The sequence below is a fragment of the Neomonachus schauinslandi genome, chromosome 4 (genome assembly GCF_002201575.2).
Source record: "Neomonachus schauinslandi chromosome 4, ASM220157v2, whole genome shotgun sequence".
Taxonomy (NCBI): Eukaryota; Metazoa; Chordata; class Mammalia; order Carnivora; family Phocidae; genus Neomonachus; species Neomonachus schauinslandi.
Genome location: NC_058406.1, coordinates 92444915 through 92467208, shown reverse-complemented (window position 1 = coordinate 92467208; position 22294 = coordinate 92444915). Strand labels below are relative to the sequence as shown.

General features: G+C 36.9%; 1 protein-coding gene across 2 annotated transcripts in view; it reads right to left on the bottom strand.

Moving 5' to 3' along the window:
- Positions 1 to 20862, bottom strand: part of RAP1A (RAP1A, member of RAS oncogene family) — a 76229-nt gene extending 55367 nt beyond the window's left edge. Inside the window, exon 1 of one of the 2 annotated variants that reach the window (XM_021690263.1) lies at positions 20825 to 20862. The gene's annotated coding sequence lies outside the window, so the exon portion shown is untranslated. Of the gene's footprint in view, positions 1 to 13691; positions 13787 to 20824 lie in introns of those variants that run through there. The other variant, XM_044914583.1, reaches the window with a different exon arrangement.
- Positions 20863 to 22294: the final 1432 nt, after the last annotated feature.

Here is a 22294-nt window from a genome sequence, read left to right as displayed (position 1 = left end):
TATTTATTGAGTAGTTATCATACACAAAATGCTGCTTTGCGCACTTTATACATTAGTATTTCTAATCTTCACATCCCTGAGGTAGAGACTATTATCCCCATTTTGATGAGTCAGAGAGGCTCAAACGAACTTGCCCAAGCTCAGCAGATATAAATTACAGAACTGCGATTACAACCCAGGCAGTCTGCCTCTAGAATCTGTGCAGTTAACCACAACACTATACTGCTTCACCACTGACCTTCTTCTCTATCTAATCTGTGCTGCATTAATGAGCTGATTTTCCTTAGAATTCAAATATTACAAATTCTGTAAGTGAACCAATACTGGACTAAATGAAGAAGTTTGTGGCACTGCATTCCTTTGAGAACTTGAGGGATTATAAAGATCTATGCCTATCACCCTTCTTAAAGACAGGAAACTGAGGAAGAAGATCCTTGGACTAATCATTGCTTTCCTGGATCCCATACTGGAACTCAGAAGCTCCGGCAAGCTTCCATATGCAGGCTAAGATAAAGCACATTTTCCTCCCCCATGTCTTGCCTCATCATGACCAATTAAATAAGAATCTCTGGATAGTGGAGCCAGGATGTGGTTATTTCTCAAAGCTCCTCAGTTAATTCTTATGTACAGCCAAGCCAGAATGGAGATGTACCACATCAGTATACCTCTCTCCTTTCAAGGAGAAGAGTGATAATGAAAAAGAATCCAGGTGAGGGGAAGAGCAAGGACAGAGATGGGGAACTTGACAAAACCTGTCTTTAAAGAATGGAATTTTTATTTAGTACCACAGCATGATAGTAAAGAACACTTCTAGTCTTCATGTCTCACCTCTGTATCTGAAAACTTAAAAAAAAAAAAAAAAAACAGCTATGAAAACAATATTTTTACATGTACGTATGTTTACACAGGAATTTCAGCAAACTAGTAACTATTACTTTTGCCTTATCTATATTTTTCACTTGATCCATATTTTTTATGTGACCTGTTATTTCTTTTTATAATGTATTACTTGTTTAGTTAAAAACAATCAGTTTTTTAAAAATAGTGTGACTAAAAAGATATTCAAGGATTACTTAAATTATATTTTGAATAGAAAAATTATATAAAAAACTAGTAAAAATTACTTAATGCTGTCGTGAAAGTTTACTTTCTGTCAGGGCACAAAACACAGAATCTCCCTACTTCTCTGTACAGTGGAGATCTATATCCTAAAATCTATTAACAAATCTTTTCCACCAGATGGCTATTACTAATTAAAGTCTTACTGGTACTAATTTATCACAATACTTAGTGTGAGGAGAAAATATTTTAAATAAGAATAAAATGGAAATATTTTGAAGTTTTACAAACACAAATGTCTATCACACATAAATGATTTTTACAATCATTTATAGTAATCTCATATAACATTTAGTTAAAATAAAATCTCCTTATATGGACTATACATTTAAATGTATTCTCAGTTTTTCATTTGACTTCAGGGTTCAGAAAACAAAGTAGTAGGCAATGTGGGTGGTAAGGCAGTACCCAAGCAATTATAAGGCTTGGCCAAAGGTCTAAAGTCATAAAGAGTTAATGCTCAAACATATGTTGTCATTTGTTTGCTGCTGTGATTCTGAGCAAAGGACCCAGCTTTGTGTACATTCATAAAGTGTTTAAGTTAAATTCTGCACCACAGAATAAAATCTCCCACCTGGTTAAGTGGTGAGCCTCAATAGACAAAATCACACTTGAAATGCTAATTTTTTAAAACATACCATGCAAAAAAAAAAAAAAAAAGACTACTACCATGAGGGAAAACAGATGGTTTTTCAATTCACTAAATAAAGAACTGTGATCCAAAGCATGGGGAACCTCTGCAATGAGCCTAAGCTAGCTGTGGTGACAACTCAACTCCAAGAGAGGCTACTCCTAGAAAACAGACCTGTCTGAATTGCCTAGGTAGAGTATCGGTTATTATATTTATTAGAATTAGCTTTCATCCTAGTGGTGAGTGTAGTACCCTCAGGAGGGATTTTTCATTACAAAGGTCAACGAATTCTTCCAGAACACTTAGAGCATTTGAAAGTCTCACTCAAGAGCGTGTCTTAAAAAAGAAAACTAGCTCATATAATTACAGTAGGGTCAGAATCAACATTTAAAGATTTTAGTGATGGTGTGAGCACTTAAAATTAAATTTAAATTTAAAGGTGAAACTACCTGAGAAAAATTAGCCTTATTTTTTTTTAAGATTTATTTATTTGTCAGAGAGAGAGAGAGAGAGAGCACAAGCAGGGGGAACAGCAGGCAGAGGGAGAAGCAGGCTTCCCGCTGAGCAAGGAGCCGGATGCTGGACTCGATCCCAGGACCCAGGGATCATGACCTGAGCTGAAGGCAGACGCTTAACTGACTGAGCCACCCAGGCATCCCAAAATTAGCTCTATTTTTCAAAAACAAAAAAATTTCTACTTTGAAAACCGAAGTATAATTCTTTTGCAATGTTTAATGGTTTCCTATAAAGAAACCTGTTTCAATCTAGCAAAAAACACTAATTAGATTAAGATTCTGTAAACATTGGGTGCTGATTCACAAGTATTCTAATATAATAACTATTCTGATATATTTTGAACTTTATGAGACTCTAAACCTCAGAAAAATGTATGAATAACTCTGAAGACAATATATAAAGGAATTCTATAAAAACAAGCAGAAACAGCACAGCAGGGGTACCTAAGATAAGTACTTACCAGAAACGTAAAATGAGAAAGAGAATATATTTCCTTTTAAAAGGAAGAAAAGTTGGATTGCAAACAGAGTATATGTCCAAGATACTTCAATCAATAAACCAAAGATTAAAAGGCATATTTGACAGAAATGTTGCAGTTCCAGGGGCGCCTGGGTGGCTCAGTCGTTAAGCATCTGCCTTCGGCTCAGGTCATGATCCCAGGCTCTTGGGATCGAGCCCCGCATTGGGCTCCCTGCTCAGTGGGGAGTCTGCTTCTCCCTCTCCCACCCCCCCTGCTTGTGTCTCCTCTCTCACTGTCTCTCTCTCTCTGTCAAATAAATAAAATCTTAAAAAAAAAAATGTTGCAGTTCCAAATATTCCATAAAGCTCACAGCTCAATAGTTTTTTTTCTTTACTTTGCAACTGAGAGGTGCTTTTAGAGTTCTCAATCACTGCTAGGCACTGAAAGTTCTCAAGCCTAAAACTGTAAATCCTCAAAAATCTGTATTATTCTAGTCTAGTTAAAATACATATGCTTGTCTTTAAAAAACAATAAAAAAACCTAGCCAAACTTAACTGTAACTTGTAATCTGAAAAATATACAGACACATTTGCTTACTTAATGGAACATTTTATATTTACCAGATATAAAAGCACAACATTACAAAGTTATTAGTAACTAAAATCTAGTAGCAACATCAGAACAGGCAAATAAGGAGAGCCTAAAGAAAAAAAATTCAAGCATGTAAAGTACTTCCAATTCTTAAATGACCCAACAACTCTCACACAAATGGGAATTTATTATACAGAAAAACACAAGCAAACAAAGATGCATGCCCACAACAAAAAACAAAAAACCAGGAAACAAAAGGTCTTTCAATAGAAGAATGGATAAATTACTGCACGTCATTAATGGTGGTTGTCCTTGGGAAAGGGGCCTTCACACTCTAAGCTATACATACCAAAAATATTTAAATGTATAGAATAATATAATTCTACTTCTTGGAATTTATCCTAAGGAAATAATTAAGAATGCATGGAACAATTCAACTGCAGTGATATTCAGATCAGGTTTTTTATAATAGAAAAAAACCTGAGAAGTACACGGAATCACTTAAAGAAATGATGGCAAATTCACATAATGGAATACAATGCACTGATATTTATCCTTAGATACTAAAATATGTTCATTTTTCACAAAAAATTCACAATATATTTTTTCAAAGGGAGATGAAATACTATGCATCTGATCTCATTTTTTAAAAGAAAAAATAAATATGCATTGAAAACCACTGGGAAAATTGTATACCAAAATATTAATAGGCTAAGAGGTAAAATCAAGGGTTTTTTTTTTTTTTTAAGCTTATGGCATACATTCTCATCAGGGGCAGTATCACCCCCAAGGGGGTGAAAATTGGCTATTGAGGGGCAAAAAAAAAAAAAAAAGAAAACTCTTAGCATATAAAACACAAATTAACATACAGTACATAAACATAGAGTATATCTGTGCTATTAAAATTTCATGGGGGTATAATTAGGAAAAAAAATATCAAGACTGGGGCAGGGTGAGCAAGTAATAATGCTAAAAAGGTTGACGAACACTGCTTCATTGGTACTCTCAATTTTTCTACAATGAACTTGATATTACTTGAGTTTGTTTTTTTTTTTTAAGACTTTATTTATTTGTCAGAGAGAGAGCGAGCACAAGCGGGGGGAGGGGCGGGATGGCGGGCAGAGGGAGAAGCAGGCTCCCCCCACCCCCGCCCAGCAAGGAACGCGATATGGGACTCGATCCCAGGAGCTGGGATCATGACCTGAGCTGAAAGCAGATGCTTAACCGACTGAGCCACCCCGGTGTCCCGATATTACATGAGTTTGGATAGTAATATATATACATTGAACTAATTACAAAGGGATATACAATGGAAGTTAAGACATAGCATTAATTTTCATTTTTAAATATAAAATTTATTCCTATACTCCTCTAAGTCTTTAAAAATACAATGCAGACTATTTGTTCAATATAATACTAAAATGAAAATATAAAGAAAATGAGAAAATACTGCATCAGAATCATCTGGAATCACTTGGAGAAGTGAACTACAGATTCTGCAGTAAACTAAATCAACTACAAAGTAAACTACCTTTACTGAAAGGTAATCAACCTTACTGCAGACCTAATAAAAATTTCTATGCATGGGGCTAGTGGCTTTTATTCAATGTGGCACACTTACATCATCATACCGCTCCACAGAAATACGTAACATAGATATATTTTAATTTGATCTAAGACACTTTTTAAATTATGTACTAAAATGATAAAAATTAAAATAAACTAAGAGCCCAGAAATCTAGGAATCCCTGCTAAACTCCTCTTTTTCCTTTAAGGAACTTGAAGATTCAAATTTCTTCACAAACTATCAAGCACACCCTATTACTCACGATCTCTACTGGGTACAAGGCATTGTGAAGAATATAAAAGAAAAAAGCAGTATTTGTAAATTTTGCCACTAAAATAAACTCACTTCAGTTAAATCTGCAAAAACCAGCATTAACCACTGGCTTTCTCAAGGCACCATTAGTCACACAGAAACAGTTTCTAATCTTATGATGCGAATTAAACAAGTAAGGAACAAAAGTCACTGCTGGATAATAACAACTAGGATGCAGTCCGCTAAACTCAGTTCTCTAGTTAATACACTTCAGTGGCACGTCAACCTCGAAATACGCAGAATTCAACATTTTGCCTACACCAAATTAAACATCTCCCATGTTAAATACTCTGGGTTTAAAACGTTAAGCCACCAATGCCAAGATTTATTGCATACATAAATAATGAAACTATCTAAGTGCATAGCTAATAGTTCTATTTAAGGAAAGAAGAATACAAGTAGATTAGTCAAAGTAGTGGATACAAAGTGTAAGATACCGCTCCAGTCCATAGCAATCTTTTCCAATTCCTTACAGACATCTATGCCACCTTTTGGTGGTGGTAATAATACTTATAGTGGCAGCAATAATACTTAAGTACTTTTTGTATGCCACATATGCTTATTTAATCCTCAAATATGTCTAAGAAATAGGTACTGTTCTTTTTTTCCATTTTACAGATGAAAAGACTGAGAAGAAGTAACAGCTAGTAAGTGTTATCGGCAAACTTTCACTGAGTGTTTTGCCTGCTGGCCACAAATATTTTATTAACAAACGACCAAATATTCGGTGAGATTTGGCACATCATCTGTATGAATAAATTTAAATCTTGTATTAAAATAATTATCCATAAAAGAGCATATAAATGAATGTAACTGAGGCAAACCTGAGTTAGAAAAATGGAACAAAAATTTTCCAAGTCATCATATCAAGTAGTACAATACTTTTCCAGTTTTTTCTCACTCCTTACACCCAAAAAATGACAACTTAATTTTGCTTGTTTTGTTTTAAAGTACAGATTTTACCTTTATATATTCCATCTCAGGAATGCATCCTGTTTATTAATTCATTTCAAAAGCCTTTAAACTCATTTTATCCCCTAAGAATCTTCATCTTTAAAAAATTTCATTAAATTTCATTTCACATTCTATAATGAACTCATTTTAAATTATAAAATATGAGTGATGTATAAAAATTCAGAAAATAAAAGGTTTAAAGAGAAAAATAAAGACCACCTATAATCCCAACTTCAAGATAACAACTTTAGTCTTTTGGTATTTCCTTTTAGCCTATATATGAATAGGCATTTTGTAAAACTAAGAACTGATATTATATAAACATTGGTAATGTTTATTTCTCTCTTAACAATACAGCACTTTTTTTTTTTTTAAAGATTTTATTTATTAATTTGAGAGAGAGAATGAGATAGAGAGCATGAGAGGGGGGAGGGTCAGAGAGAGCAGCAGACTCCCTGCTGAGCAGGAAGCCCGACATGGGACTCGATCCTGGGACTCCAGGATCATGACCTGAGCTGAAGGCAGTCGCTTAACCAACTGAGCCACCCAGGCGCCCAATACAGCACTTTTTAAAAATAGTGCAGACAAATAAAATTATGATTGATTTTCTACAAAATACTTTGGTTTACTAGACTTAAAAAGTAGTTTGTTATACTGCGAAAATTAACCACAAGGTGGAGAGGAGATGGCTGGTCCTTCATAGAAAGAGTTCTCTCTCTTGCAAGTATTTGAATATTTTTTAAAAATCATTTTTAGGGGCGCCTGGGTGGCTCAGTCGTTAAGCGTCTGCCTTCGGCTCAGGTCATGATCCCAGGGCCCTGGGATCGAGCCCCGCATCGGGCTCTCTGCTCAGGGGAGAGCCTGCTTCTCCCTTTCCCTCTGCCTGCCTCTCTGCCTGCTTGTACTCTCTCTCTCTCTGTCAAATAAATAAATAAAATCTTAAAAAAAAAAAAATCATTTTTAAATTTCACTGATTAAATAAGCATTTTCTTTTCATTACTGAAAAACTTTACATGTCCATCTTCAGCACAGCAGTACATCGAAAACATGGTTATAGAAGTGTTATGGCTGCAAAAGATCAAAACTGTGACAATTCACTGTAGACACAAGCTCAGCCCAGTACACTGGAACCCAAGCAGAACCAGCTAAGAACACCACAAAGTGATGATTCTTTTTATCTAGTGTCGAAGGCCTATTGCTTACATACACGTGCAAGCAGATGGTACTGAGTGGTGACACAATCTCAAGCTTGTTCTATTGATGACAGTAGTCTAAGTCTAAAGCATAATGGGAATAGCAGAATGACTACATCATCTAAAACCCCTCTACTCATGGTTTCAACTGCAGATTTTGGTTGGTTCTTGAATTATAACGCTGTCATATTCCAGTGTGAAAATTATGACTTTGGAGTACTATGAGAAGTTACTGAATATTTATTCAAAATTCAAAGGGATGTTTTACAATGGAGTTTGTTCTAAGTGTGAAATTCCATTCAAAAGAAACAAAAACTTTTTTAAAAGAGTATACTACTTGACCAATTTTGAGTTACTCAAATTCTAGCCTTACCATCTGAATGTAAAAGAAACACCACCAAAATAAGCTACCACCTGAAAATCTAAACAAAGGTGGGTCTGAGACATAAGATTCACCTTCTAAGCTCACTTGCCCATCATTTTTCTTAATCTGATATTCTCAAATAACGAAATTAATAAACGTTTCACCCACAATTTTTAGATATACACATCTATAGAGCTAATTGTTACTTGTACTTTATATGCAAAACAATTTTCTGAAGCATGAAAATCTCATTCCAGGAGTCATGTATGCCATTACTAAACCGATTATATGATTAGGATAAAGAGCAGCAGAAGCAGTCTAAAAGCTGTCATATAGAAATCTAGCAAAAAAATCCAAAATAGCAAAAAGAGCACTTCAAGGATACCAAGAACCAAAATATCATACAAATTTATCTTCTATAGACCTGTCATCTTATAACCTTAGTCTCAGACAACTGGAAACATATTTTAAAATATGTTCCTTCTTCACAAAAACAACCCTATTCATTCTATCTAGATTTACTGTATTATACTCCCAACTCAAACCAACAAGACAGATCCCATACTCCATGAAATAATGATACTGCCACACATGGTAAGATTCATCATATCCCCTCTGAAGGTCCCTGCAGGCCACCATATCTAACCTAAGTGCTCTTTTTACTTGTTCAACATTAATTTATCTCATAGCCCACGTTTCATCAATTTCGTTTCTGTTTCTGTAAAAATAAATTTCTCTTCCAGTCTATCATAGCAACTTCCACGTATTACCCATTCTCCCACAGTTAATCCTGTATCATAATCCCTTCCCTTTTGAGACCTTCCACTAAAATAGTTTCTTTTACTCTCTAGATTACCTGCATTTGCTTTCATCCCTTAGGCATCCATTCCTATTAGGTATTCATTTGAAAGAACTCTAAACCTAAATTTATTAGGATATTAATTCATTTGAAGGATTAGAAGAAGCTTTGTAAATAAGTAGTTCAGAGATCTCATACTACTATTCTGCCTAAGTATGCCCTCCCACACCACTGAAACAGTCAGAGATTAGGTGGACAACTTATATTGGCTACATAAACATTTTGACTACTGTTTTTCCACTATCTCAGTTCAGAAAACTATAATAAATTTTTAAGTTAAAAAAAAAAATTAAGAGCACAGAACCAAAAATGGTATCTTGAATGTGAATACAAAAGATGGTATCTTGAATGTTTTAAAAGCTAAAAACATTACAACTAGTCAGTTAAAATCTAAATGAAAATTATACTTTCCAAGTTTGTGGTCTTTATTTCCCTCCTCAGGACTTGTACTCTGTGACTGATCTAAATAACTTAACACCTCATGAGGGTGGGGGTGGGGTGGGGAGGGGAATTCTGCAGGGAAAAAAAAGTGAAGCCAATTACTTCTGAGTAATTTTCTAGACTCATCTAGAAGAAAAATGATGTGTTACACTGAAGAAATGATTATAAGGATACAGGGATTCAGCTACTTATTCATTCACGTCTGCGTCTGCGTATAAGCAAAATACAAATATTTATTGACCACCTATTGTGTGCTTTGTAATGTGGTAGTACCTTCTGGAAGTTTGCTGTCAGCATTATCCTTTATAATTAGAGTTTGTTAATTTTTATAAATTATATAATTACTTTGAGTTTTATCATCTGTAAAAAATGAACAATATCTATTTTTCAGATTTGCTGTACAGATTAAATGAGATGTAGTAACTTTACCTTCAAAAAAAACATTACTTCCCTTCTCCCTGCAGGTCCCTCTACAGATCAGGACATTGATCAGTGGTTCTCAACCTTACTATGAAAAATCTCTTTTCTCCACAGATTCCAAATCTTTACAGATTTTTGTCTATCAACTGCACTGACATTTAATTAACTAGAGAAGTAATGGCTAATCAGATGTCTCAAACTGTCAAAGACAAAAATACTAATGAAACCCAATGTTAGGTTCTTGAGGTGCAAGCATGATGTTTTATTTCATTAACAGCTTGCAAATCACCACAATATGTGATAATGATTTGTGATAATTAGCCACAAAGATTTGAGTCAATATAATTATTGGTCAAAGCAAAGATACACAATATTTCACCTGTTTAAATCTACTGAGAGCACAAATATAATTTTCATTAGGCTTTTTACAATACTGAGAATAATTCATTCCTTTCTCTGCAGACCCCTGAGAAAAACATAATTTATGTACCATGTTCGTGATTTTCTATGTCTAGAGAAACTACTGGTTACCCTACAGATTTAAGCCAGTATCATTAGTAACACCAACTTCAAATTCAAAAGTTACACATATTTATCCATAGAGATAAGTATGTACTGATATCCTGTGTCTTCCCTTTATATATTTTTTAAATTTCTTTTATTGTTATGTTATTCCCTTTGTATTTATAAGACAAAATCCAAACCCTTCACCAAAGATCTATGTGATTTGTCTCCTGACAAGCCCATCTACCAGTCTCCTCTCAGCTTATCATTATGGCTTTCTCAAACATAACTTGCTGCTTCTCACTTAAGGGCTTTTGTACTAACTGGGCCCTCTGCCTGGTTCACTCTTCTTGCGGATTGTTCCATCTAGCTTTGTCATTCAGGTCTCAAATTAAATATTATCATCTGAGTTTTCCCTCAACACTCAATCTAAAGCTTCTTCATGGCATTTGTGACCTCTGAAATTATCTTGTTCATTTATTTACTATTTCTCTCCACCACCACCAAACCCCACTTGTATAAAGAGTTCCATGACAGCAAGTCTTATTCATTGCTCTATCTCTAGTCCCTAGAATAGTATGAGGCACCCCATAATCATGCAATAACTATTTGTTATATCACTAGTCAAAATGTTTAAGAATGTTTTGGGGAAAGACTGATTTCTTAGTCAACAACTTACATTTAGCATTCAAAATTGCTGATCCAAAAGAAATAAGAAAAAATGTTTTTTGACTATAAAGAATAAGAAAAATGTATACAACGTTCTATTCAACAAGTGAGCTTTTTTATTTCATCCTTTTGGATAGAATATGAAAGTCTATTCAGGTTTCACACACTTCGTATGTCACTTCATGTAAAAAGAAAATGAATTTTTTTATTTCAGTTTTACTGAGGTATAATGTATAAAATTGTGAATTTTCTTATAATCGTATACCATGAACTACCAGCCACTCAATCTAATAACTTATTTTTCCTGCAAGCAGGACAGCTTCTAAGAATGTAAAACATACAGACTGGGAAGGCCATAGCTGCCCTAACAGTGACCATGCCAGAATGGCCCAAACCAGGAAAGATCTTGCTCTCAGCTATAATGGGTTGGGAAGGAGGGAAGGATAGAGTGATCAGACCTAGGAGAATAATTGTAGTTCTGATTTCTGTTAACAAACAGAAATATCTTCAAACCAAATCAAGAGAGACTCAACTAGAATCTTATAGTTTGAGACATTAAATAATTGTTTTGAATACCTGAGGTCTCTTTAGCAAATGAAATATCATTCAGTTGACAAGATAATGGGCTTTTGCAGTTTCACATAAGAAAAACACAGTATTTGAAATAAGTAACACACACCATCGCAATACTATGTGCTACATTTGCTTACTAATTTAAAAATATTTTCAAGAATACTTTTAAAAGCAAGAGATTTAAATGAAAATAACTAACAATAAAAACTTTATTTCTGGGACGCCTGGGTGGCTCAGTTGGTTAAGCGACTGCCTTCGGCTCAGGTCATGATCCTGGAGTCCCTGGACCGAGTCCCGCATCGGGCTCCCTGCTCAGCAGGGAGTCTGCTTCTCTCTCTGACCCTCCCCCCTCTCATGTGCTCTCTCATTCTCTCTCTCTCAAATAAATAAATAAAATCTTTAAAAAAAAAACAACAAAAAACTTTATTTCTGAATTTAGAAAATATGTGAAAACTAAAAGAAACATTTAAGAAAGATATAACAACTCAGTGGTTTAAAAAATGCAAACACCCTGAAAATATCACAAGCCCATATTTATTTTTTAAAAATTGGGTGTTGCTTCTTTTCTCGACTGGTGGTATTAAAGGAAGACAGCAAGCAGATAATCCACAACCCATGTGAGTTTACTTACCAGTCACAAAGAAACATTAATATCAGTCTGTAGGCTAACCTGCTTACTTATTCAGCCAAGTGGAAAGTACAATTTAGCATAGAGCTAGAGCCAGGTACCAAAATGACTAAGAATGGCATGTGTAAACTTTTTTTTAATTAAGAAATTAAAGAGGGGAGGAGAGAAGTACTAAAAGTAGGATTTCCTCTAAAGATCACATACTCAATTTCCTATTTTTCATTGCTCCATATTTCACTGACAATATTCTAAGCTGCTTAACGAGAAGCCTGTATTTCACTTTTCATCACTTCTGCTCACATAACTGATGCTTCTGAAGCCCAGTTGCATGGACAGCAGAATTTAACCTTACAGTGAAATATTTTAAGATAATACTTCCAGAAATATAATGTCTAAAACTGAGGAGTCTTTGTTAACTAAGAACTCAAAATGCTAAATAAATAACATTTCTGCAGACTATGCATTTGTCAAAGAGCGTAAGCATATGCTTTTCACAGGTGAAAGAATAGGACTCTTTTACCCTTTGATTAAAAAAAAAAAAAAGTAGCAACAACCAAAGCATGGTGAGTCCTACCTTCTTTCAGTGGTTCCTAACTCCATTTAGCCTATCCCTTAGGCACAGACTATTTCTTTTGAATTTCATCTCCAAACTGAGTATACTTAAAGACCCAGAGACTTCCACAACAGCAACTCCCAGCAACTCTCCCCAAAACCTACCCTCTTGTTTTCCATTAAACCCTCAGATTTGCCTTACCTTTGTTATCAAGCCAGCCTCCTTGCCCTCAGTGCCTTTCTTCCTGGATTCACTCTGTATTCTGTACCCAGATTCATCTTCCAAAAGATGAATGCTCTGATTGGGTCATTTTCCTCATATCAAAACTTGTGCTCCTAAATAAAAGTCTGTACTTCTCAACCTAGCATTCAATGACTTCTACAGTCTAGCCCAACAAATCTTTACAGCCTTATCACCGTATTTTCTAATTATACAAGCTCAGGCTTCTGTCAAATCAATCTCCTGTCCTCTAACTTGTCCTGAACTTTCTATCTTGGCTCATGCCATTCCTACCATAAAGAATGTCTACCACTCCCCTCCAGCTGCCACTGCTCATGGCCCTTTTGCATCTCTGCATTTATTCATGTAAACAAGGACACACAAATGATATCTCCTGCCCCACCCCCCCAAACGGGCAAAAAAAACCCCCCAAATTTAACAACAGCTGGCTCTTATTAAATGCCTACTATGTGCCAAGCAGTTAGTTTTACATATTATTTCTAATCCTCTCAACAAACTTATGAAGTAGGTATTATTATTCTCCTTGTAAAGATGAGAAAGCCAAAGTTCAGAAACATCAAATCATACATTTAGTAAGTTATCTCACATTATATACTCAGTAAGTTGCCACAAATCATATACTTAGTTAAGTGGCAAAGCAAGGATTTGAACCCGGGCTGCCTAAGTCCAGAAACATTGCTCCAAACCCTAAGTCAGTTGGCTTTTTTTGTTTGGTCTGAACTATGTGACTACCCCCCTCATCTATCTGAAATAATTTAGTTTTACATGATATCTCCACCTACTACATACTATACAATAAGCTTTCTCATGTTTGCCAGTTTAGTAAAGGGAGAACATTAAAATGCTATTTCTTTCCAATAAAAGAACAATGCTCAAATTGCAATTTCAAGGAATGTCCTTTTTTGTCACAAAGATTACTTTCACCTAAAATATTTCCAAAGAAATTCATTCCAACCAACTTTTTCAAAGATGATTGCAAATTACCAATCATACACTATGATGGTTTTACAGATTATTAATAATAAGAGGATACTGCGATCACCACCCACGTATTGTAACAGATATCTATCAAATTGGCAAAGATTGTAAAAACTGACCTACTCAATGCCATTGAAGGTGCAGTGAGACACACACTCTTATACACAGGGTAACCACCCTCTGATCCAGTTATCCCACTTCTGGGAATCTATCCTAAAGGAAGAAAAAAAAAAAACAGAGATGCAATCAAAGATAAATGTACAAAAATGTTTGCTCCAGTGTTATTTAAAATAGTATTATAAAGAATCAACCTAAAAGTCCCAAGCTAGGAGACCAATATCCTGTTCAGAGAAAAACGTAGGAACAAAACAGTATATATAAAAATATAATTCCATTTTTTTAATTAAAAAATCTATACATGCAAGGAAAGAACTAGAAAAGTGTACATTAAAATGTCAGCAGTAATTATTTCTGGGTGATGGGTTTATAGATGATTTTCAATTTCTTCTTTACATTTATGTTCTTTTCAAAATTTGCCACAATGGAACATGAATTACTTTAAACAAGAAAAAAATATTTAAGCAGCTATACTCACTGAAAATGATCCTGAACCTACAAAGGCATGTTACTTGGAAAAGAAACACTTCCTAGTGCAAAGAAAGTGTCAAACTTGTTTCATTTCCACCTTCTGTTAGCTCACACTTACTTTTAGACTGTGTAAAGAATGTCACCCAAAATTCAGTAGTATTCATAAACTTGCACAAGGCTCACTATCTAAAAGTCAGCCAGTGTTTCAACAGAAAGCACCAGTTAAATGAACTGTTTTATTGTATGTCTATAGAGAATAATAAATGTCCAATTAATCCTAACTCAAAACATGCAAAAGGGAAAAACCAGAAAAACTATTCTCGTTTTGCAAATTAACTATGTATACTGCTGTTGCCTTATAAGCCCATCATAGCTAAGTCTGGAGTGGGGAGGAACTTGAAAATAAAGCTGGCAAGCTACCAACATTAATTAAAAATGCACATTGATGCCATTTTTTTCTACATGCACATTTCTGTTCTAGGGCATAGTTAACTTTAGTGGCAAAAGATGATTTTTATCAGTGTAGAAAAAAAGATTAAGCTGGTCTACAAAAAAACAAAAGCACAACAAAAAAACCCTTCCTGCATTAAACACAGAATTAAAATTGCCAGCTGAACCAGGAGGAAAAAAAATTCCTACCATTTGGCATATGTGCAGAAAAACAATTTGCCAAAACAAAAACAAAAAGTCTTGAAGTAAAACAGGCATTAAGCAAAAAATTCTTATTTTACTGTATTTTAAACTGGAAAACTGGTTTGCTTGTAATACTAAAAAGCTGTTAGAAAATAAAGCCACAGGGAAAAAAAGAAAATAATACCATAGAAATAGTTGTTGAGCAACTAGGAGAAAATTTAAAGTATTACACTGATCTTACTTAGAAAATGAGTATCATTCTATTTCCACTCTACCATGAAAATCCAACATTTATTTATAAAACATATGTCAGGTTCTGGCAAACAAAATAAATTACTAGACTATAAATTCCTTAAAATAGAAGCTACAGTCTCACATCTCCGTTTCCATCAAAGAACCTAATATTGGGTCATGCAAACATCTGTTCAATGACTGAATCTGAAATCTATTAATAAAATCATGCAACATTTTTACATGCATTCAATGGAATGGAAAAGGTAGATCAAAAGACATCAAAGATTTGGACTAGATACTGAAAACTACATAAACTCCAAAGATCGGTCTAAATTTCAACTGCTAAAATAATTAAGTTATGGCTGCTTGCTTAATGTTTTATAATACAGCCAACTTGTCTATAACAGAATGATCCTGTTTATAAATGAATTTTTAAATATCACTGAAAATACAGTGAATGAATTTACTCTTCAGATTACACATCGGACTGATATGAAATGTTCAGTCTGCAATAGGAGATAATTTCCTACTACTAACTTAGAATCTTACAAGCTGCATTTGGGATTTGTCCAAAAAACAACTGCACCCAGTTCTTTGTGCCTCTCTTACTTTTACACTTTTGTGGTTGATAACGAAACCAGAGTTCTATCCTGAGCAAAGTTATTTCTTACAACCAGAATAAATGTGTGTAACATAGCACTGCAAACAACCATGGAATGTTACAGGTACATATACTTATGAGTTCAAAGTAACTTACTTCAAGCTTTGATTAATCCAACAGTATCTTTTACCAGTTACAATGTATAGTTTAGTATATTCCTATTCTTATGAAATATGGACTAACTTAAATATATTCTAAAACCAAACACAGGGTTACATATTTAATTACAAATTTAGTTAACTTTATCATTCCACACTTTGAACCAATCTGTAGCAATGTGAACTACATACATAGGCTAGAAATAGAAAACTGGGTATGCAAAGAAATGTTTTTTCCAGATTTATCTGGAATTAGCCTAAATAAATAAGACATCAGTACCTTTAAAAAAAAAGCCATTAATTTGTCTACTGATTGAAGTTAATTTCATAAAACACATTTAATCCTCCTATGCATATCATATATTTCTGAAAATCATATTAAAACCAGTATTTTTAGACCACTTATAAAAGTACACTATTTTTTGTTTCAACTCCACCTTAATCATCACACACAATTTCCTTTTCTTATTGGTGCACGCATGTACCTTCTACGTCTAAAAGGCCTATTTTCAAGTGCAAACGAGAGCATGGCATAGTTCTCTGTTGAACTGCTTTGCTGATCAGTACATCATAAACTAAGCTTATAGGTTCAATACTCTTCTGGATCATTTAACTTTGAAACAAACTGGACTCTTAACCATTCATCTCAAAACTGTGAGAAGGGGATTGTAAAGAGTGTGTGAATCATTCAGTGTCCATAATCACTATTACAAAAATTCATAACCTGAATGGGACAGTACACGTACATGTACATGAAAGACTGAAAAGTACATAAAAACTACCACTTGTAATCCCCAAATTTCATGAACAGAAAAAGGGGGTGGGGGGAAGTGAATGCTTCATCTCAGTAACATAAGAAAGCTTAAACATATTTATGTTTAACACTAATCACTTCCAAAAAATGTGAATTTGGCATTAAGTCATGCAGCAATATATGACATCAGAATGAACAGAAAATACTTGGAAATACGCCATAACTCTTTTTAAAATTAATGAGTTTAATCTGAAAAGGAACATCAGGAGGAAGTAAGATGATGTTCACAATTTTAAATTCACCACAAAATTAATATATAAATGCTTTATACAAATTTTTTGACTGAACTAAAATAAGAGAATTTTAGAACTGGAAACTTAGAGGTTATTTGAGGTTCAATGAACATCAGCTGGATCCCTAGCATGTGTCAGCCACAGTGCTAGGTGTTTGCAGGTAACTCAATTATTCAACTCACTCACTTTAGAGATGGTGGAGTTCCCTGCTCATGCCAAATCAAGCCATCTAGATTTCAGAACTAGAAATGCTGAGCAATGCCCTCACAGTGGTATAATTCCTATCAAAACAGACTGGTATCGTTCTCCCTTATAAACTAAATAAAATGTCAAAGATGCAAAGCTAACCTTATTTAACAAAACAATAGTCCCTGTGTTTTGAATAACTATAAAGAATTACAACAATCTAAAAATTCAACTAAGTACTAGCTGCATAATTTATTGCAAAGAACAAAACACGGGGCTGTCAGTTTTAAGATTCTAAAGACATAAAACAGAAATTAAATAAATTGCAGGTATCATTTAAAAATCCCTTTGTAAAAAAAGAAAATTATCAATATGAAAAATTAGATGCTTGATTAGAATGTCTATTTTATATAAAAGATCATCAGCCATATAATAACAAAGTTCATGGATGGTAGTAAACTTGGGCAAGACTTTTAAGTTATTTAACTATTAGATTCTGACAGAATGTAAAGCTTCCTGAGGACAAAGACCCTGTCTAATTCATCTCTGTATACCCAACAATTAGCACTCTGTTGTTAAGTGCTGGAGAGGTGAACTAACATACGAATTCTAAATTCAAGCTACTGGAAAATTCAACCTAACAATCTGGAAGATTTTTCTTTTATAACCAAAATGATGTCTTCAAGTATTAAATAATACTCAAGGCAAGTGACATTGCCATAACACTAGATCAACAACTGTGGCTATCACTTTAACTAGTACAACATACTATTTGAAGGAATTCACAGATACATCAAGAAGACAAGTAAATTCATATACTTTGATTCAGCAGTCCTTACTCTGGAAATCAATCCCAAGAAAATATTCCAAAAGAAAGAAAATGTTGCATATACAAAAGTGTTCATCTTAATTTTAATAAGGGGAAACCGAAACTACCTATATGCCCAACAACAGGTAGATGGACTATTTTGCAACCTCCGAAAAAGGCTTAAAATAAAGATTAGCCTCCTAATTGGTCTTCCTGCTTACACTCTTGCCCACCTCAACTCCCCACCAAGTTGATTTCCACATAGCAGCCAGAAGGATTTTCACAAATTCTTCTACTTAAAACCTTCCAATAGTTGATTGCTCATCTCATTCAAAGTAAAATTCCAAGTTCTTACCATGACCTACAAGGCTCAGTTACTTCTCTAACCTAAAGCTCTCTCACTCACTCTTGCTTACTGTCTTCTCAAAAGGCCAAGTACACCGAGGGGATCTTTGCACTTGCAGTCCTCTCTGCCTATAACCTTCCCCAAGAGAGCACACCTAACTCACTTCCTTCAGGTCTCTGCTCCAGTCTCATGACTTCCCTGCCACTGCTTCTCTTTTTCCCCTCACCCTACTTTATCATCTAACATATTCTACGTTTATTTGGTTATGGCCCATCTCTCCTGATTACAATATAAGCTCTATGACAACAAGAACTTGATTTTATTCACAGAATATGCATTCAAAAAGCATTTGTTGAATTAATATTAAATGTTGATACAATAATTATTAACTACATGAAAAATCATGCATATAAACAAGCTCAGAAGAGAACAGGAAAAATGAATAGTTTGATTTGTGAACATTTTCAAGTGCTGATCATATAACTAAGTAGTACAATAGAAATTATAAGTCAGTTGTGATTATGATTTTAGGCTGCCAAAAGTGACTACAACAATCTTACTTCCTTGGAAGCCATTAATGTGTTAGCTTAAAACTGGTAGTAATTAGTGACACCTTTTCCTCATAAAATTGTAATAACAATTATTCTTAAATCTTGTTCCTAAAGACCCAAAATTTAGCCTGTAAGTATCGGCACGGTCATTCTTGAGGCTACACAGAAAGTGAACAAAGGCTTTTAAACAGTTTTAATATGGAACTGAATAATAGGGATTCCAGTTTGTTTTTGAGACAGGTATCTATGCTTGGCTTCAGAGCGACCCTGAAACTGAATGCAAAACTTTGTGCATAAAAGTCTATTACTTTTTTTTTTTTCCTGGGGAGAGAGACTATATATTTCATCATAATCTCAAAGGTGTCAGTGGCCTAGAAAAGGTTAAGAATTACTATTTTATACTGGAAGTGCAATATTCTAATATAAGCCACCTCTCAAAAGGACAGAAGATATATAATACCTAGCCACTTCTTTGTAATCATTCAATTCATCCACAAAATACCGAGTGCCTACCTTGTGCCAGGCACCGTGTGATCCTCAATATCCTACACCTAATATTTTGCAGTACATAATTGAAAATACCAAGGAAACAAAGTTCAGTTAAACACCAGACTAAAAAATAATTTCAACCAATGCAAAAATAATTTCAACTAATGCAAAAATAATTTCAACCAATGCAAATATAACTTCAAAACAGAAAGTGTTGTAAGAAATCATAATAAAGACAGAAAAGAGCTCAGGGCCTGATTTAGTGTCTATTATGTCAAAATACTGCAGATATCAATTACATCAAAAGGAAAGAAAAACTACACACACACACACACACACACGCGCGCGCGCGCGCATGCCCGCCTCCACACACTGACAGGAAACCATAAGAAAGTTTCCAAATCCTGTTTCCAGCAGCATCCCTCTGAGACTGCCCTGCAGCATGCTTTTGAAGGTAGGCGCCCCACGTTAAAACTAAGAGCTGCTACTTTACTCTTACTGTGATAAAAACAGAAAGAATCATCATCCCACACCCAGGAAGCAGAAAACTGTGGCCACCTGTAAGGCTGTGGCCCATTAACCTCCTGCCCTGTTATTCCCTTTTTTCTTATACCCTCCTCCCTTCAAAGCAGTGGCAAAACCATCTTCCCTCCCAAAAAGGAATAACATAACTCAACGTTAGTTCTTTTTCCCAAGAGGTCAAAAGGTCCCCCAAACTCTTGGTGCTTAGCCCTGAGAGAAGATTCCATTTTTCAGGCACAAGTGTCTTCCCCTCACCTTCTCCCTGTAGCAGTAAATTACACAATTCAGCTGAAGACACTGTCCTTAACTTCCTGAGGGGACAAGCGACACTCCTACCAGCCCCAGTCTGAAGGAAGCCAAGAATCACACGGTGACCCCTTCCCTAAGAAAATTCAGGGAAGAAGCACAGACCCAAGAAGAGCAACGCCGAAAAGGCGTACACATGGCAAGCTACGGAAGACGTGGGTGAAAGAGGGCGGGAAAGGGGCTGGGAGGTGGAGTGGGATGCAGAGATGTCAGCCCTCTGCACTGGGGGGATAAAGGAAGGAAAGGGAGACCCTGACCCTGACAGAAGTGAACGCAGAGAGGGCAACGCTCCCGTCTACCTGCACCTTCTCCAGCGAGGGAGGAGGGCAGAAAATTCACCCAACCCTCCAGCCCCTCTTCGCGTGACCCCCAAGGGGAGAGCTGGGTTTGAGGGAAGGTCTGACCCTAGTCTGGGGACATGCAAGAAGAGAAAAAAGGCAGCGATGTCTAACCCTCTGTATCTCTCGGGCACTGAGTGGCGAGGGCACTGTGTCCGAGGAGATGGCGAGGGAAATGGGCTTGTGCCATGACACCTCGAGCAGTTGGAGGGTGGGGGACACAATGTCCTCTTTCTCTCCCACACCCGGCCCGGGCCCCTCCCGTCCGTCTCCCGCAGGCCCAGCCACAGTCGACCGGCTCGGTCCGCGGGCGTGGTTGGCTCTGGCCCTGGCGGCGGCGGCAGGGCCTCCCGGAGCCCCGGCCCCTCCCGCCGGCCAGGCCCCCGGGCCGCCGCCCCGGACACCGAGGGAACGCGGAGGAGGAAGGGGGAGCCCGGGGACTGACCGGCGACATGAGCCGCCTCAGCCCTGGCTCGGCCGACCCGCGTCCCTGGCTCCCTCTGGGGCCGACTTGGGCTCCCCGCCCCTCACTCACCCCCCCGGTCCGGCGCCTCCTCCACCTCCTCCTCCACCTCCTCCCTTTTCTCGGCCGTGGCTCCTGCTCCGGCTCTGCGCGGCGACGGCGGCGGCGGCGGCGGCGGCGGCGGCCTCGATAGCGGCGGCGGCGGCGGCGCCTCCAGAACGCGCACGCACGCAGCACGCAGGCCCCGCCCCCAGCTCCGCCCCGCCCCTCCGAGTCGGCGTCAGCAAGGCTTGGGTCCCACCTTCCCCGCGGCTTTCCGGAGTCCGCTTAAAGGAGCCGCGCAGAAGAGGGTGGTGGGAACTGAGAACCGTGTGGGAGGAGCGGGGTATTGGGGCCTTGCGGAGGGCTGGGTGGGAGGCTGCGTAAGGCGGGAAACGAAATGAGGAAGGGTCCGAAGATTCAGGAGGAATAGAATTTTGGAGGGAATGCAATCATTCAACAAGTACTAATTGAGCACCTAGTAAGTGCCAGGCACTGTTCTAGGCGCGGGGCGGGGGTGGGGGAGGGTTGGGGGGGAGGGGGATAACACCATAGGGCAAGCAAAGGCCCCTCGGGAAGCTTGAATTCTAGTGGGGTGGGAGAGAGGAGACAGACAACAAACAAGTAAACAAAAATGTCAGGTAATGATAAGTAGTGTGAAGAAAAATAAAGCCAGGAATGGAGTGACTTTATAGCTGACCAGATACTGCCCCGCAGAGGAGACCTTTGAGTACCTATCATATACATATGATGTGAAGGAATAAGCCTAGCAAATACCTAGGGTGTGTGTTGGGGGGGGGGGGGGGTTGGGAGGGACAGCCTTTCCAAGCTGAAAGATAATCAGCCATAAACTCAGAGGTGAGAATAATACACCCGGTAGGTTGCAGGAACAGCAAAAGGCCAGTATGGCTGAATGGAACCAGCTAGCCAGAGAGCAGGTGTGAAGAGAGGTGTGGAAGGATTAGATCCTGTGGAGCCTTGTGGGCTGTTGTAAGAGCAACTGAAAGCCATGGGAGGGTGAGCAGAGGAATGACCACATCTGATTCACATTTTTAAAAGTTATTCATGCACATATTCTTTACACATATTAATGTGTAAAATACACAGTAGGGAAGCACAAATGTCCACAAGAAGACCACTAAGGATGTTGGTGGTGGTAACTTGGAATAGGATGGCAACAAAGGAGTGAGAAGGCTATTCAGATACATTTTGAATTGGCATGGATTTGGCAGAGAGTGTGTGAAGGAAAAAACATCATGGATGATTCTTAGGTTCAGGTCCTGAAGGATGGGTTAATGGTGGTGCCATTTCAGAAGATGGGGAAGACTCAAACAGGAGAAATTTGGGGATGGGGGAAATCAGGAGTTCTGTTTTGTACATGTTACATAAGGTGCTTGTTATATATCCACATGG